Below are 17,717 nucleotides of genomic sequence, written 5' to 3'. Positions count from 1 at the left end.
GTAGGGGCAGATGGCAGTATAGGCAGCAGGCGTGTTTGCCATTTGTCACAATGTTCCGGTGTGGCAGCACACTACAGTCAGATCATTACTGCCAGAATCTTGGTTATTCCACACCGATTTATCTTTATAAAAGGTTACTCTCAACATTTTGTGTTGAAAGGCGAGTTCTCTTTAAGGTAACTATGCCACCCGCTGCACTAAACACCTATTCTGATGCCACACTACTGGCCTTGCAGGAAAGCTTGCCCAGGGTAAAATCGTCCAGTTGCGGCCACAATTGAAATTTGGCTCCCCAGTGGTCTAGGGTATCTGGGATGACAGGGTGTAGTCCAAGTATGCCACCCCCTGCTGGTTCAGGTTCTGCTCCATGTTCTGCTGCTGCTGGGTGGTTTCTTTAGTAGGTGGCTGAAGAAAACTGCTTATCAGAGACTCAAGACTTGTTGCTGATCGAGCTGGTGCTACTGCTGCCCCCTTCTGCATTCATGGCAGTGGAGCGTGAGCTCAGAGGGTCCTCCCGGTTAGATATTTGTTAGGATGGGCGAAAGGTGCGCGTAGGCAGCAACCAACCAACCAACTACAAAGGATGTCTTGATAGTACTTGAGTTTTTCATCCCTCTCAGAAGGTGTAAAAAATGCCCCCATTTTGGACCAGTAGTGAGGATCTAACATTGTGGAGAGCCAGTAGTCATCCCTCTGCCGAATGGTGATAATGCAACTGTCACTATGCAAGCAACTCAGCATGCATCTGGCCACTTGCACAAGGGACAGAGGGACTCCCTTCCTCCATCTCCATTGCATACTGCCATGGTCTGTCGGGGTCACCTGCCTTGTCTTTGTCGTCACCCTCTAGCTCTTCCTGCTCCTCTCCTGTCGCTTGGGCAGATAAACCACCTAGTTCTGTATAGAATCCTGGGCGTTTATGTCCTCATCCTCATCCTCTTGCTGTGCCAGCTCAACCTTCACAGGTGGCCGTGATATGTAGGCGTCACGTCTTCTGTCCCCTCACAGTCAGATTTAACAGCATCCCCTCCAGGACGTAAAGGAGTGGAATGACATCATTAATTCCGTAGTCCTGGCGACTTACAAATAATGTGGCCTCCTCAAAGGGCCTGAGGAACCGGTAGGTGTTGAAGTTACCCCGGGGAGTAGTCCCTTCTGTCTACATCATCAAGAAATCAGTCACGAGTTTCCTCTGCTCATATAGTCGATCCAATATGGGGAGCGTGGAGTTCCAAAGTGAGGAAACGTTGCATATGAGGCAATGTAGGGGAACACCATTCTGCCCTTGCAGGTCAAGGAGAGCGTGTTTTGCATGGTAAGAGTGGCTGAAGTGCATGCACAGTTTCTTTGACATTTTCAAGATGTCTTGCAGTTGGATGATAGACTTCGGGAACCGGGTGACAACCAGATTGAAGACGTGTGCCATGCAGGGAGCATGGGTCAACTCTCCCTGATGCAGCGAAGACAGAATGCTCTTCCCATTATCAGTGACCATGGTTCCTATCTCCAGTTGGTAAGGAGACAGCCAGGATTAAATTTCTTGGTTGATGATGGGGAGCAGTTCCTCCCCGATGTGACTCCATTCGCCCAGGCTGACCAGGTGCAAAACCATGTGACAATGCCATGCTTTGCATAGGTGGTATGCTGGAGCACCACCTGCCTAGAGTGGAGACTGAGGACAAGGTGGAGGATGAGTAGATAGAAGAGGACATTGGCGATTACACACGGTAGCAGCATTGCCATCCCATCACCTGGCCAAGTTACTTGTGTGCCTGGGCTGGAAACACATTTACCCAGTGGGCTGTTATGGACATATATTTCCCTTGATCATAGTTATAGCTCCACACATGAGCAATGGCATGAACTGTACAAGATGCCGACAGGCTCAAGGACTGGCCCACCTTCTGCTCAACATACGTTTGCAGGACTGGTACAGCTTTTTAGAGAAGTAATGATGGCTTGTGACTCTCCACCTTGGTTGGGCACAAGCCATCAGTCGTCCTAAATGTTCAGAGTCCACAATATGGAAAAGGAGAGACTGTAGTACGAGCAACTTGGCCAGGTGCATGTTAAGCCTCTGCACCATTGTATGAGTGCATGCATACTGTTGTCTTTTTGCAATCACCTCGGTGATCGATTGCTGGCAAAATAACTGACGAGGAGTAGGAGGAGCATCAGGAGTAATAGAGGAAGCTGAGTTTGAGGAGCCCAGACTGCTGGAGAAGGGACGCGGGCTGCTGGGAGATGCAGCAGTTGCTGTGTCATGCTGTACAACAACATTAGTGCCACGGTTTTACCAGGGCACTTTATGGTGATGCAACATGTGTTGACGCAGGGCCGTGGTGCCAACATTAGCACCCTGTCCGCGCTTCACCTTCTGCCCACATATCTTGAATACCACCATGCTAATGTCCTCGAGCAACTTGATAAACATTTCCCAAACTGTTGAGTATAGCATTTTACCCCTACTACTCCGTGCTGACTGCCAGTCGTTGCCTTTATGAACCCAAAAAATAGTGGTAGGTTGTGGTGGCTGACTAGCAAGTAGTAAAGGTATGGTGCTGCAAGCTCATATAGAGGGAATCCCGCCACCCTCTCTTTAAAGGCAAATGTAGTAATAGAATAATGAGCGAGCACTCATACACTTGGCAACCAAATTGATATGTGCAGAAAATATTTATTAAATCCCCATAAAATACAAGTAATAAAATTTATAAGAACAATGTAGCAATAATATACAACATTACAGTCACATATATTGTGGTAGATATGATCGATACTATATTCGATAAAAATATATTCGATAGAAATATTCGATAAATTGAATGGTAGAAAATTCAATGTTGAAATATTCGATAGAATATTCGATACCACTCAATAGTGTCGATAAATTCAATAATATATATCACACCAAAAAACTTCAAGTATATGCGTTGTCACCGCCAGTTCTGTGAGAAGGTCTGACAGACGTCCTTCTCTACCTCTTGCATGATGTTCTTTGTTTTGGTTTCACTTTCTCATCTCATTTCCTTCTCCCAGGTGTCACTTATTTAGACTAATCCTCTTTCCTTTATATTCCCTCCCATACTGCCTCACTTTGCGGTTTATACTACTTCCTGGATTCAAGTGTTCACTGCTGGAGACTTCTGCTGCTGCTTGTTCAGATAAGTCCTTTCATGTATTGTGTTTCCTTGCTGGCTTGATTCTAGGTGACCCTGACTCCCTCCATATGAAGTGCAGGGAGCCGGTGGTCGTGTCCCCTCACTATTATAGGGTTTTCAGGTGTCACACAGTCTTAGGTACGTGGGCATACAATCGTCTACCTCTGAGACCCTTGTATGTGCTTACCAGTCAGGGTGAGCTCTTAGGCTTTTATAGGGGTCACCTATATGCTCCTTAGTTTGGGATCAAGCCAGTCGGACGTTTATTCATAACTTCCAGCTATCTGCAACATCATCCGTGACACCCGTGCATCGCTAGTTGTTTCCCGACAGGTAGGCTCCTAAATAACAGATGGTCTACCCCGGGCGCGTTTGGCTCCAGATCTCCCACGGCTTCCACCTTGCTGGATCATTGACATGCTGCCACCCTGCTGCTGTTTCACAGGCCTGCTGCCACCCTTACCCCCTGATGATGATGATGCCCCCGCTTCACCCGGCTTCCATATGCGATTTGCTTCATCATCATCCACTACTGTCTGTTCGTCACTTATGTCACCAGTCTCATGGCCACGTCACTGACCGCTCACAACACGTGCTCCCACCCAAATGTCCTCATCACTAGTTGCACGCCTAAGGGAGGACGCAGCGCACCTCTCCTCCAAGTCTGTGCTGGCATGTAGCTGCTGACATTCCTCACTAAGCTTGTGCTCACTGAGAAGCAGAGTAGAGCAGGCAGCATGGATTACTTCCCAAGCAGAAGGAGCAGCAAAAGAAAGAAGCAGTTGCTGGACAGGTGAGACCTCAGATAAGACCCCCATTAGACCTCCAGAACCCCATATAAGACTCCCATTAGACCTCCAGACCCCCATTAGACCTCCAGACCCCCATTAGACCTCCAGGCCCCCATATCAGACCTCCAGACCCCCATATCATACCTCTAGACCCCCATTAGATCTTCAGACTTCCACTAGACATCCAGACCCCATATCTGACTCCCATTAGACCTCCAGACCCCCATATTTGACCCCCATTAGACCTCCAGACTCACAATCAGACCTCCAAATCCCCAATCAGACCCCCAATTAGACCTCTAGACCCCCAATCAGACCCCCATTAGATCTCCAGACCCCCAATCAGACCCCCATTAGACCTCTAGACCAACAATTAGATCCCCATTAGACCTCCAGACCCCAAGTCTGACCTCTCCAGACCCCCAGTCAGACCTCTCCAGACCCCCCAGTCAGACCTCTCCAGACCCCCCAGTCAGACCTCTCCAGACCCCCCAGTCAGACCTCTCCAGACCCCCCAGTCAGACCTCTCCAGACCCCCCTGTCAGACCTCCAGACCCCCCATTAGACCACTTCAGACCCCCAGTCAGACCTCCAGACCCCTCAGTCAGACCTCCAGACCCCCATAGACCACTCCAGATCCCCATTCGATCTCTCCAGACCCCCAGTGAGACCTCTCCAGACCCCCCATTAGACCTCCATATCAGACCTCAGATCAGATTGTAAACTAATAAAGTAACTTACCTCTCCTGCCACCACTCTCCTTGTCCTAGCTGTCTTCTCTTCACAGGGCCTGCGCTGCAGTCACCTGACCTCCTGCAGCGTCAGGTGAGTGCACTCTGTACGTTCTGATACTGCAGGCAGCCAGGACACAGCAGAGCGGGCCCTGAGAAGAATGAGCAGGAGGAGGGGTAAGTACTAGACAGCGCTCACCGCACTTCTCTCCCCCTCCTCCTACAGACTAGTGAGCGCTTCCATTATGGAAGCGCTCGCTAGTATTCCCTTTATAAAATGCATCTTATAAAGGGAAAAGTACAGTACCACTGGCAAGGGTGACCCCTATAGTTACGCCAGTGAGCAGCAGCCATTTCAGTCTCCTCAACATGATGGAGCAGTTTTTTCACATGCAGTGCCAGGCTGAGGCCAGGCAGCAAGCCGACAGTTCCTGTCTCAACGCCCAGGATCAGGCCTACCTACACTCTGGCCAGTCTCTGGAGCATACCCTGTTCTCTGACTGCATGGATTTCTGGGCAAGCAGACTGGAACCATGGCCCTAACTGGTACACAACATGATTTATTTTTTGCCCAGCCTCCAGTGTCATCTCTGAGAGGGTTTACAGCCCTGCAGGGGGCGCGGTGATGCCCAAACCAATCCAGTTGTCCTCTTCCAGTGTCCAAAAAAATCACTTTGGTAAAATGAACCAAGCCTGGATTCAGGAGGATGTTCACACTCCTGTGGCTGAGACCAATGAATCGATCTGGCCTTGCTGACGGTGCCCCATGTTGCCACTGTTGCTGCTGCCTGCCAACCTGCCTCCATCATTCCGCTGCTGCCATCATGCCACTGCTGGGCCTGCCTACTACCATGTTCTGTATGGCTGCTGCTGTTGCCTCCATCACACATACTGCCTTCATAGCAATGTTCCCTAAGGCTGCTACTACCTCCATCATGTTGCTGCCTGCCAACATGTACCATATGGCTGCAGCTGCTGCTGCTCCATGCTCTTAAGACCTCTACTGCCACCATTATTAATGCAAAGCATCTTGCCACTACTACCACTACCATCACTACTACTATTACTACTACCACCCATAGACAGCCTACCTAATGACTTGTACTGTATGTTCCATGCCATGTAAATGATTACAGGTGTGGTCTGATTGGACACTGGGTCTTGACAGAAGAGAGTATAAAGTTATTCCCATGCTGCCCTTTAAAAAGGCTCTCAGAGGCTACTTTTGGGTAGTGTACCTCTTGGTGAGAGATCGTTGACTGCTAGGCATGCCTCTACAATGCACGCAAAGACATTTTGCCCAGCTGACTGACTTTTAGAGGGGGGCATTGGACTGAGAGAAGCAGGATAGTTGTTTCAACGGACTGCCCGTTATGTAGACCATTCTGACCTAGCTGTTAGGAGGTGTTTTACTTCGGAGCAGTGGTTATGTGAGCACATATACACATGGCAAAAAGGCTTGGGTCGGGCCAGTCAGACAACCAGTAAAATGGATCATTTGATCCACCAACAAGTAAGAAAGAGCAGCTCCCAAAGATTTGCTGTCCACCATCCAGATACATGTGGCACTCTTCATTACACACCCCTGTCTGTGCCAGGACCATTCTCAGGACCTTAGCAAAAGGAAAGTTGGTGATGGTGGAGTGATGGTGCACATTACTTGTCCTTCCATTGACAGTCAGCCACCATCACTTCGCACTGGTGTTCTGAAGGAGAAACCAGGACTGTTACTGAATGGTACGATATCATCTTGAGTGATAAATTTAGGTTCTGTTTTGTATTCGGTGGTGGTTGGGTTCAAGTATGGAGGCCTCATGGTGAGCACTTTAATCCTGCCTTTTCAATGGAGTTTAACCTATCATGGCAGGGTTTCCATCTGGAATTTTTTCAGCAAGGTAATACTCGCACACACAGCAAGAGTTTTCCAGGAATGTCAGATTAATTGCCAACAGAGCATTTAAAGTACCAGCTGGGACGCCAGCTTCGGAAACATACGCGTGTGCAGGATCTACAGGCCCAGCTGCAACGAATGTGCCACAGGATACCATACAGAACCTGTTTGCCTCCATGAACAGACGTATTTCATCTTGTATCCAGACTAGAGGTGGACCAACAGAGTACTCGAGCCTCCTTTCAATTGTACAGTTTTCCCCAATAAATGTAATCTTTTGCTTTAAAGGGGTTCTCCAGGCTTTTAATATTGATGGCCTATCCTCATGATAGGTCATCAACATCAAATCGGCAGAGGTCTGACACCCGGCAACTCTGCTGATCAGCTGTATAAAGGGAAGGTACATGCAGTGTGTGAATGCTGTCTCCCTTCTCTCTTCCTACTCGCCATGGACATAGCAGCAGCGAGCAGGAAGAGAGAAGTGAAACAGCACGCGAGCAGTGCACGCACCTTCCCTTCATCCATATTAAAAGCCCATAGAACCCCTTTAATATAATACTGTAATACCTTACATATATCATCATAACATTCACATAGAATATGTAAAAGACAAATAAAAGCAGGCAGCCAAACTAGAGACTGAGAGATTGATTGCCAAAGACAGTAAAACTAACCCTAAAATGTTCTTCAATTATATAAATGGTAAAAAGTATAAATGAAGGTGTCGGCCCTTTACAGAGTAATGAGGGGGGAGTTGCAGAGAGCGATGAGAAGGCAGAGCTATTAAATATTTTTTTATCCACTGTATTCACTGAGGAAAATAAACTGTCAGATGAAATGCAGAATGTAAAAGTAAATTCCCCATTAAAAGTGCCCTGTCTGACAAAGGAAGTTGCGTCGTAAAAAGATTAAAATAGACAAATCGTCGGTACCAGATGGCATACACTGCCGTATCCTAAGAGAATTAAGTTATGTCATAGCCAGACCCTTATTTCTGATATTTAAGGACTCTATACTGACAGGGTGTGTTCCACAGGATTGGCGCATAGCAAATGTGGTGCCAATATTCAAAAAGGGTCCAATAACAGAGCCCGGAAACTATAGGCCGGTAAGTTTAACATCCGTAGTGGGTAAACTGTTTGAAGGTTTTCTAAGACATGCTATCTTGGAGTACCTCAATAAAAATAAGCAAATAATGCCATATCAACATGGCTTCATGAGGGATTGGTCATGTCAAACTAATTTAATCAGTTTCTATGAGGAGGTAAGTTCTAGACTTGATAGCGGCGAATCAATGGATGCTGTATATCTTGACTTCTCCAAAGCATTTGATACTGTACTACATAAAAGAATAGTATAGTAAATGAGAATGCTTGGACTGGGGGAAAATGTATGTGGGTAAGTACCTGGCTCAGTAATAGAAAACAGAGGGTGGATATTAATGGTACACACTCAGATTGGGTCACTGTCACTAGTGGGGTACCACAGGGGTCAGTATTGGGCCCTATACTCTTCAATATATTTATTAATGATCTTGTAGAAGGCTTGCACAGTAAAATATCAATTTTTGCAGATGACACTAAACTTTGTAAAGTAATTAAAGGGTTTCTACCACCACATTTTGACCTAATTAGCTGTCTGACACTAGCGATCTGCTAGTGTCTGCTGTACCTAACCAGGCTATTGTAATACCTTTCTCTGCAGCGGTTACCCTAAAAAGCAAACTTTTATTGCTATGCAAATGAGCCTCTAGGTGCTATGGGGCGTCTTTTCAGCACCTAGAGGCTCCGTCTACTCACCATGTCTGCCGCCCAGCTCGTCCCTCCAGCCCGCCCATCTCCTCTAGATTGACAGCCTCCATTGCATCCATCGCGGCCGAATTCTTGCCGTGTGCGTCTGTATTCGGTGCAGGCGCAGTGACTGTCGGACCGCTCCCTGCGCCGGCATCTCCACTGCGCCTGCGCCGATGACGTCAGAGTGCTCCCAGGAACAGACGACGCCCGGTCTCAAGCAGTGGAGATGCAGACGCACACGGTGCAGGCGCGAGAATTCGGCCGCGATGGAGGCTGTCAATCTAGAGGAGATAGACGGGCTGGAGGGACGAGCTGGGCAGCAGACATGGTGACTAGACAGAGCCTCTAGGTGCTGAAAAGGCGCCCCCATAGCACCTAGAGGCTCATTTGCATAGCAATAAAAGTTAGTTTTTTAGGGTAACCGCTGCAGAGAAAAGTATTACAATAGCATGGTTAGGTACAGCAGACACTAGCAGATCGCTAGTGTCAGACAGCTAAATAGGTCAAAATGTGGTGGTAGAAACCCTTCAACACTTCCTCTGCATCTTGAGGAAAGAAGGTTTGTACACAAACATAGAAGAGGATTCTTTACTGTAACAGCGGTGAGACTAGGAAACTCTTTTGCCTGAGGAGGTGGTGATGGTGAGTTCACTAAAAGAGTTCAAGAGGGGCCTGGATGCATTTCTGGAGTGTAATAATATTACAGGCAATAGCTACTAGTGATGGGTCATTGATCCAGGGAGTTATTCTGATTGCCTGATTGGAGTTGGGAAGGAATTTTGTCTCCCCTAAACTGGCAAAAATTGGCTTCTACCTCTCAGGTTTTTTTTTTTGCCTTCCTCTGGATCAACTTGCAGGATAACAGGCTGAACTGGATGGACAGATGTCTTTTTTCAGCCTTATAAACTACGTTACTATGTTACAGATAAAGTTTCATTTGATTCCAACAACTCCTTCTTGGTGCATTATTTTTGTCAATGAGTGTACTTACGACTTAGTCCCCTGACATTTTTGGCTCTGGTCTCTACCTCTGGTTTCCGTTTACAGGCTGCACTGGTGACGTAGCTAAAGACAGCAAGGGACAGTAGATCAGTAGTCTTGTGCCATATAACGCTTTTTCTTTAATAATCTCACCACCCATTAAATTAAGGGATGAGGTTAACGTGGGCAAGACCCACTTTCTACCAGTTACCATTGAAGCCATATGATCTGCCTTTTTTGTGTGTACTACCTTGCGTTCAGGTTTTCAGTTGTTGAAATGTCCACCTCAATGAAAATTAGTCTTTTACTTATTGTTTTGAGCAAGGTAACATTTTCTGCTGTTTTTTTTAACTCTTTGATGGCTATATTACACCAATGAAACTTTATAGTCACTCCAGTGTTAACTCAATCAAAATACAAACCGGATTCCAAAAAAGTTGGGACACTAAACAAATTGTGAATAAAAACTGAATGCAATGATGTGGAGATGGCAAATGTCAATATTTTATTTGTAATAGAACGTAGATGACAGATCAAACGTTTAATCCGAGTAAATGTATCATTTTAAAGGAAAAATAAGTTGATTCCAATTTTCACGGTGTCAACAAATCCCCAAAAAGTTGGGACAAGTAGCAATAAGAGGCTGGAAAAAGTAAATTTGAGCATAACGAAGAGCTGGAAGACCAATTAACACTAATTAGGTCAATTGGCAACATGATTGGGTATAAAAAGAGCTTCTCAGAGTGGCAGTGTCTCACAGAAGCCAAGATGGGTAGAGGATCACCAATTCCCACAATGTTGCGCAGAAAGATAGTGGAGCAATATCAGAAAGGTGTTACCCAGCGAAAAATTGCAAAGACTTTGCATCTATCATCATCAACTGTGCATAACATCATCAGAAGATTCAGAGAATCTGGAACAATCTCTGTGCGTAAGGGTCAAGGCCGTAAAACCATACTGGATGCCCGTGATCTCCGGGCCCTTAAACGACACTGCACCACAAACAGGAATGCTACTGTAAAGGAAATCACAGAATGGGCTCAGGAATACTTCCAGAAACCATTGTCAGTGAACACAATCCACCGTGCCATCCGCCGTTGCCAGCTGAAACTCTACAGTGCAAAGAAGAAGCCATTTCTAAGCAAGATCCACAAGCTCAGGCGTTTTCACTGGGCCAGGGATCATTTAAAATGGAGTGTGGCAAAATGGAAGACTGTTCTGTGGTCAGACGAGTCACGATTCGAAGTTCTTTTTGGAAATCTGGGACGCCATGTCATCCGGACCAAAGAGGACAAGGACAACCCAAGTTGTTATCAACGCTCAGTTCAGAAGCCTGCATCTCTGATGGTATGGGGTTGCATGAGTGCGTGTGGCATGGGCAGCTTGCATGTCTGGAAAGGCACCATCAATGCAGAAAAATATATTCTGGTTCTAGAACAACATATGCTCCCATCCAGACGTCATCTCTTTCAGGGAAGACCCTGCATTTTTCAACAAGATAATGCCAGACCACATTCTGCATCAATCACAACATCATGGCTGCGTAGGAGAAGGATCCAGGTACTGAAATGGCCAGTCTGCAGTCCAGATCTTTCACCTATAGAGAACATTTGGCGCATCATAAAGAGGAAGGTGCAACAAAGAACGCCCAAGACGATTGAACATTTAGAGGCCTGTATTAGACAAGAATGGGAGAGCATTCCTATTTCTAAACTTGAGAAACTGGTCTCCTCGGTCCCCAGACGTCTGTTGAGTGTTGTAAGAAGAAGGGGAGATGCCACACAGTGGTGAAAATGGCCTTGTCCCAACTTATTTGGGATTTGTTGACACCATGAAATTCTGATTCAACATATTTTTCCCTTAAAATGATACATTTTCTCAGTTTAAACTTTTGTTCCGTGATTTATGTTCTATTCTGAATAAAATATTAGAAGTTGGCACCTCCACATCATTGCATTCAGTTTTTATTCACGATTTGTATAGTGTCCCAACTTTTTTGGAATCCGGTTTGTACATGTTACATTCTTATGCCAAATACCTGGCTTCATTGGATACACCTTCTATATGACCAATAAGGAAACAAGGAACTAATACAATAGGGCATATTTACTAATGATATAGACAGCTGTCTACAACTGCACCAGATTTATCATACTGGCTCATGATGGATAGTAAATTTGGGGCATGGATAGACTCTTATGTCTAACGCTATACCATTCACACTAGTAAATGCAGGCAAATGTTCCCTGATTTAACTTTTGACCATCTTGTAGATCCTTGTTGTCTACTTGGGCAAACAACCAATAATGAATAAGAAAGTCAAAATGGTGGCTCACTCCAAACGAAATATAGGAACAGGTGCTACTAGCCCAATTAGAGGGTCACCCATCCTCTGGTAAAATAGAAAATGCAAGCTATAGTAATGGGCGAGCACACTTCATTTGGCAATGTTAGTAAAATTTCATTAAATCACACAATAGTAATACACGTGTATAACATGGCAATATAAAACAATATAGTAAAATACATTAAAATCCAATACACAACCAAGTGTAAGGTATGTACTTCATAAAAGCTGACACATACGTCTAGCAAAGTCCACAAGATGTTATAGCTGCTGTTGAGATAGTTCCTAATTCGCACAGTAATCAACTACTTATATTGTGCTAGAATTCTGGATAATGTTGATTAGAATCCCTTAGGGATAAGTCCATATATAAATATAGGTATATGTCCCAAATGTTTACTGTGCAAATATTCAGGAACTTGAGTGTTCCAAAGATTGTTAGGAAGTCAGTCTCTTGGTTAATATGCTCCAATAGTCATTAGTGATTTTTTGGCCACATATATTATGGTCAGTATGTTGATAGCTTATAACTTAAGCTTGGGTCCTCTTACCTTCCTCAACGTTTCTGGCGAGGGTCGGGCGGCGCGGGACAATGCCGGCATCTCACTCCTTACCACTCTAGCCGGCTTACCCGAAATATTGCGGGAGTTCGGATGGGACTTGCAGTATATGCTTCGTCCGTGCTTCTTACTCTTCCGGCTTGGTACAGAGGAAGGAATCTTTTCGGTCTGTGAATCTTAGTACCGGTAGTATTTAGACTGTCCTTTAGATTCGATTTTCATAGCGTGGCCACGCTTATGACTGTGGAGGTGCTTTTTACAGGTATCCGATCCGGCCCAAACGCGTCTGGGCTGGATCGGATACCTGTAAAAAGCACCTCCGCAGTCATAAGCATGGCCACGCTATGAAAATCGAATCTAAATTCTCCCTAATGTTATGAAGATGGTAAATGATTTTGTTGCTATGTTGTGCTTTGAAATAAACTGGGCAAAATTGGTATTATTGCCACTGAACCGACAAGTTGGTGGTAATATTACCGGTGTTCGAATGCTTAAACCTACAGAACAGTTTGAGTATTTGGAGATAAAAATCACTGCTAACTTGAAGGATTATAATAAATTAAACCTATCCCCGATGATTAATAAGGTAAAAGATAAGATACGAGTCTGGCAGAAGCTTCCACTGGCCCGAGTGGAAAGAATTGCTTTTGTGAAAATGGTATTACTCCCGCAAGTCTTATATATACTGACTGCTTGCCCAATCTGGATAGAAGATTCCTTTTTTAACTTGTTGAAAAGGATTATAAATAATTTGATATGGGGAAGAAAGCGAGTCTGGATTAAGCAAAAATATCTATGGTTAGCAGAGGAGGACGGGGGGTCTTGCCCTCCCATATATGCAGAGTTATTATATGGCTGCCCAAATTCAATGGTGTATGGGTTATGGTGGGGATGGGTTTTTCAGCATTTAATAAGTGAATGTAAAGGGACCCAGAAAGATATATTCAGTATTTTGGAAACAGGGTATTTGGGAGTATTGGGGAAAAAATGCCCGATAAATAGAATGTTGCAGAATGTATGGAATAAAATTAGAAAGATATTTGGGTTATCTCAAGCTCTTCATTATACCCCAATATGGCAGAATGTAAAGTTAGGGGAGTTTTTGGCACTGGAAGATTATAATTTTTGGGAAAAGAGGGGTATAGTGAGGATGTCACTGTGGAGAATAAGATCACTTGTGGAGTTGTGTGTAGGTGAAAGGGTTAACAAATTGATAGAGTTTAGATACGCACAATTTAAAACACACATATGATTGTACAAAGGATAAGAGATATTTTATGATTAGGGATAATGAGTTTATGGATTTTTGTTATAAGTTTAAAGATATGAGGATTGCAATGGCACAAATATATGCAAGAATTAGGAAGGGTTTAGGTAAGATGATTAAATTTAAGAGTGAGAACTAATGGGAACAAGAGATGGGGTGTGGGAGTGCTCTGCAATGGGAAAATGCTTTTAATAATATAAAAAGAGCTTCTATTTCAAGTAATCATAGATTAATACCATTTAATTTCCATCTTTTATATTACACCCCTTTATTGTTGACTAAAATATATAAAGAAAGGCATCATAGATGTCTAAAATGCCTAAATGAATAAGCATATGGAGCTGCCTGATTATTCAGGAATATTGGGGTAAGATAATTGAGGAGCTCGGTAGGAGGACGGAGATAAAACCTGAGGAAGGAGTAGAATTTTCTGTATTAGGATTCTTCCCCATGAATAAAGGATATAAAAGGGAAGATATAATTTGGTTGAAAGGGTTATTAATTGCAAGAATAATAATAGTTATGAAATGGGGATCAGAAAAACACCCTAGTATCAGCTCTCAATGTGCCTATTGGCTTCTGATGCAAAATATATGTTTTGTATACCAATGTACATCTTTGATATTGATGTTATGCAATATGACATTGTACCTGTTTGCTTCTCACTGATATGTAATGTGACATTGTATCTGTATTACTTTTTCATTGACAAAAATTAATAAAATAAACAATAAAAAAAAAAAAGAAAAACACCCTGAGTTTGAGGAATGGAAACAATTAATGAACAGGATAAAGAATTATTAACCTGCACTATTCAGGGAGAAGAAACAGCTTAGACAATGGGAACACATATGGGCATGATGGTTATAATTCTTTTGTATGGTGTACTTCTGGATCCGAGTGGACTACCTCAGTGGACTCCTGCGATAACTAGAAGGTTGGGTAGTTGGGGGGGCTTGTTGGGGGGAATGGAGAATAATCCTTTGTGAGTACCTGAAATATTGGTTTTGGAGTGTACACTGTCAGAAGGCAAGGAAAAATCAATGGTATTGGTATCTGGATGATAGTCTATGGGGAAAGGTAGAAGAGACTAAAATATATATCCTGAGGAAATGGTATTAATTAAATGATTTTTGTAGGTTATATTGTATACCTTCCCTATTGTAATGATATTGTGATTATGATGATAATAGGACTCAAGTCTGATTGTATGCTCCTCTTTTATTAAAATGCCTACAATAAAATATTACGCAGTGCTACATAAGTACAAAAGTATGTATTAGATAAAATAAGTTTTAAAATAATAAATAGTAAATAACGGTGGCAGACATATACAGACAAATAATACACACTGTCAATAATTACATAATAAACTCCTGGAACGATTGTAACATTAACTATACCATGAATCTAATGTGTCTCATATGGCATAATAAAGTGCATAGTGCAAGACATAACAACCATACTAATACACGAGATCAGGAGAAAGTAACACAGGAGCAAAACAATCAAATAATCCAGTATAAAGTAACAAAAAAGTTATTACCGACCAGTGTGATCATATACCACGATGCGCATTTCGCATCTCGCTTCTTCAGGGAATAGTGTGAAAGTGAACACCTCACATATTTATACTTTAATACTCAGTACAATTAAGAACAGGTGAATAACTATATTAGGTATCAAAGGCATGGCCAGATCGTGTTTAGCAGCGTGCGTTCCACGCTGGAACGCATGAGGTCACTTCCTGTTTTGAATGGGAGTGCCCAGGCCCCATTAACTAATCTTACTTAAGTATAATAAGTTGTCATTTATTCACCAGTTATTCACCTGTTCTTAATGTAGCACTGCGTAATATTTCATTGTAGGCATTGTAATTGGCATTTAGTATACGGAGTGCAAAAATATTTGGGAGCCCTATTGTGTATTGGGGTTATCTTTTTTTATTAAGCAAAAAAAAAAAGAAAAAAATGAAGAGGATAATACAAAATGTTGATGCATTGATTTTTTTTAAATATTTTATAAACTTATCCTTGATACCATTTGGGTTCTACTCCAACAGGTGAATACATTTTTGTACATAGGGGGCAGTATTATATTCTTGTACTGTACATAGCAAGCAGCTGTGTAGTAGATATATTCTTGCCCATAGGAGGAACTATTGTAGTACTTATAGTAGTTATATACTTGTACATAGGAGCAGTGTTATAGGAGCTATATTCTTGTACATAAAGAATAGCTAGAACAGCTCAAATTACAGATCTACTAATGTTAAAATATGAAAGTTGCATTGAGGCTGTATAGGAACATGCCATAACCACGATTAAAAATCAAGTTAAGTCAAGGGACTTACTTCACCGGGGAGGAGGATGAACAGGATAAGCTCAAGACACCTGTCCTCCTTACCTCCCCCGCCGAGGTCGCCTGTAAAATGGATACACACCCTGTCCTCGCGATGAAAGTAAACTTGAGGACTTCAAACCAAGGATGCTTGTTGTATTCTTATTAAAAAGCTTGACGCGTTTTGGGGATTACAGCTAGGTCCCCTTTATCAAGAGCATAAGCATAACATAACATAGGAAAATATTAGTAATAATAAGTATATTATTTGTTTGGTGGATTCCATGTGGCATCTCGTTGTGGGCAGTAACTTCCTGGTCACAGGACCTCCAGGGCTGGAACAGGAAGTGTGTTTGTAGATAACTTAAACTAAATACTGCTATATTCCAGGAGTTCAATGGATATATTCTTTATTACAATAACATTTAGCTATAAAAATGTTCTAACCAGAGGTCTACACCATCTGGCTACATTTCTGTGGGCTGAATTTCGCGGTGCATTCCACTCTGGAACGCACCTGCGCTATGCCTACTAGGTAGTTTGCTATTCCTTGGTGCGTTCCAGCTTAGAGCGCACGGTAGGGAACGCACTTCCTGTATAGCTCACTGCTCCCCGATGCGCTCCAGCCTGGAGCGCACCGCAATGATTTCCTGCAGAGGGGAGTGGCTACGGTTAATTTTAAGTTCTCCTCTGGCACTTTACCTTTCCTTCCTCTCCATTCCCTGCCCCATTTTCCTTTTCCACATATCCACTCCAATTTTTTCTTTTATCTTTTACTTGTACATAAAGGGCAGTATTATAATATAGGTCAGTACTATAGTTGGTTACAGAGAGGTCAGTATTATATTATAGTCTTGTCCATAGGTGCAGTATTTTAGTAGATATATTCTTGTGCAAATGAGGCACTGTTATAATAGTTATATCCCGGTATATAGAAAGTAGTATTATAGTAGTTATATTCTTGTACATAGAGGTTGGTATTGTAGTAGTTATATTTTTGTACATAAGTTGCAGCCTTATAGTAGTTATTTTCTTGTACTTCTTGCACATAGGGGGTCAGTATTATAGTGGCTATTTTTTGTACTTATCTGGCAATATTATAGTAATCATATTTTTGTAATGTACATGTACATACATTGAAGGTACTTTTATAGGAAACAGTATTATACTAGATATAGTCTTGTATATAGGAGCGATATGATAGTTATATTCTTGTACATACAGGTCAGTATAATGGTAGTTTATATTCTTGTACATAGAGGGCAGTGTTATAGTGTTCATAAAGCACAATATTATAGAAGTAAACATTTTTGACCAAAGACAACAGTATTATGATTGTTCCTCTGCCGGAACTCCTGCCAGCAGTGTGAAAGAAGCCTTATACTTATGTCTAGGCTGACCTTAAAGACCCAGAATGATCCATATTTTGTGGAAACAAATTTCATTAATTATTTCTCCGGTATAGAACATGAAATACATACTGTACCTGCAGCTCTTTTTCAGTCTTTCACAATATGTTTTTCGTACAATCTCCTTTTTTTCATTTTCTTCTTGAAAAGATGGTTCAGCATAAACCGACCTTCGCACCAAATACTTGGCATTCCCATATTTCGATAAATCCATGTTTGGTGACACTGTCTCGAACAGTAAAGAAAAAGGAGAAATAAAGGTTCCTTTCTGTGTAAGATCAAAAATGAAGCAGTAAAAAAATAATATGTAATGTGAAAAACTAGAGGGGTTTTGCAGTATTCATTAACATCCTTTACATTTTTTTTTTTTTAAGAAGGTAGCTGTAATTATGTAATGTCTTTATTTTAACGTTATTGTTACTATCTTCCTTTCTGGGCTCTGGTCA

General features: G+C 42.8%; 1 pseudogene; it reads right to left on the bottom strand.

The window, feature by feature from the left end:
* Positions 1-17,485, bottom strand: part of LOC121005602 — a 167,271-nt pseudogene extending 149,786 nt beyond the window's left edge.
* Between the last annotated feature and the right edge of the window lie 232 nt (positions 17,486-17,717).

The sequence above is a fragment of the Bufo bufo genome, chromosome 6, assembly GCF_905171765.1.
Source record: "Bufo bufo chromosome 6, aBufBuf1.1, whole genome shotgun sequence".
Taxonomy (NCBI): domain Eukaryota; kingdom Metazoa; phylum Chordata; class Amphibia; order Anura; family Bufonidae; genus Bufo; species Bufo bufo.
The sequence above is the reverse complement of the archived record's forward strand: the minus strand, read 5'-3'. Positions and strand labels throughout refer to the sequence as shown.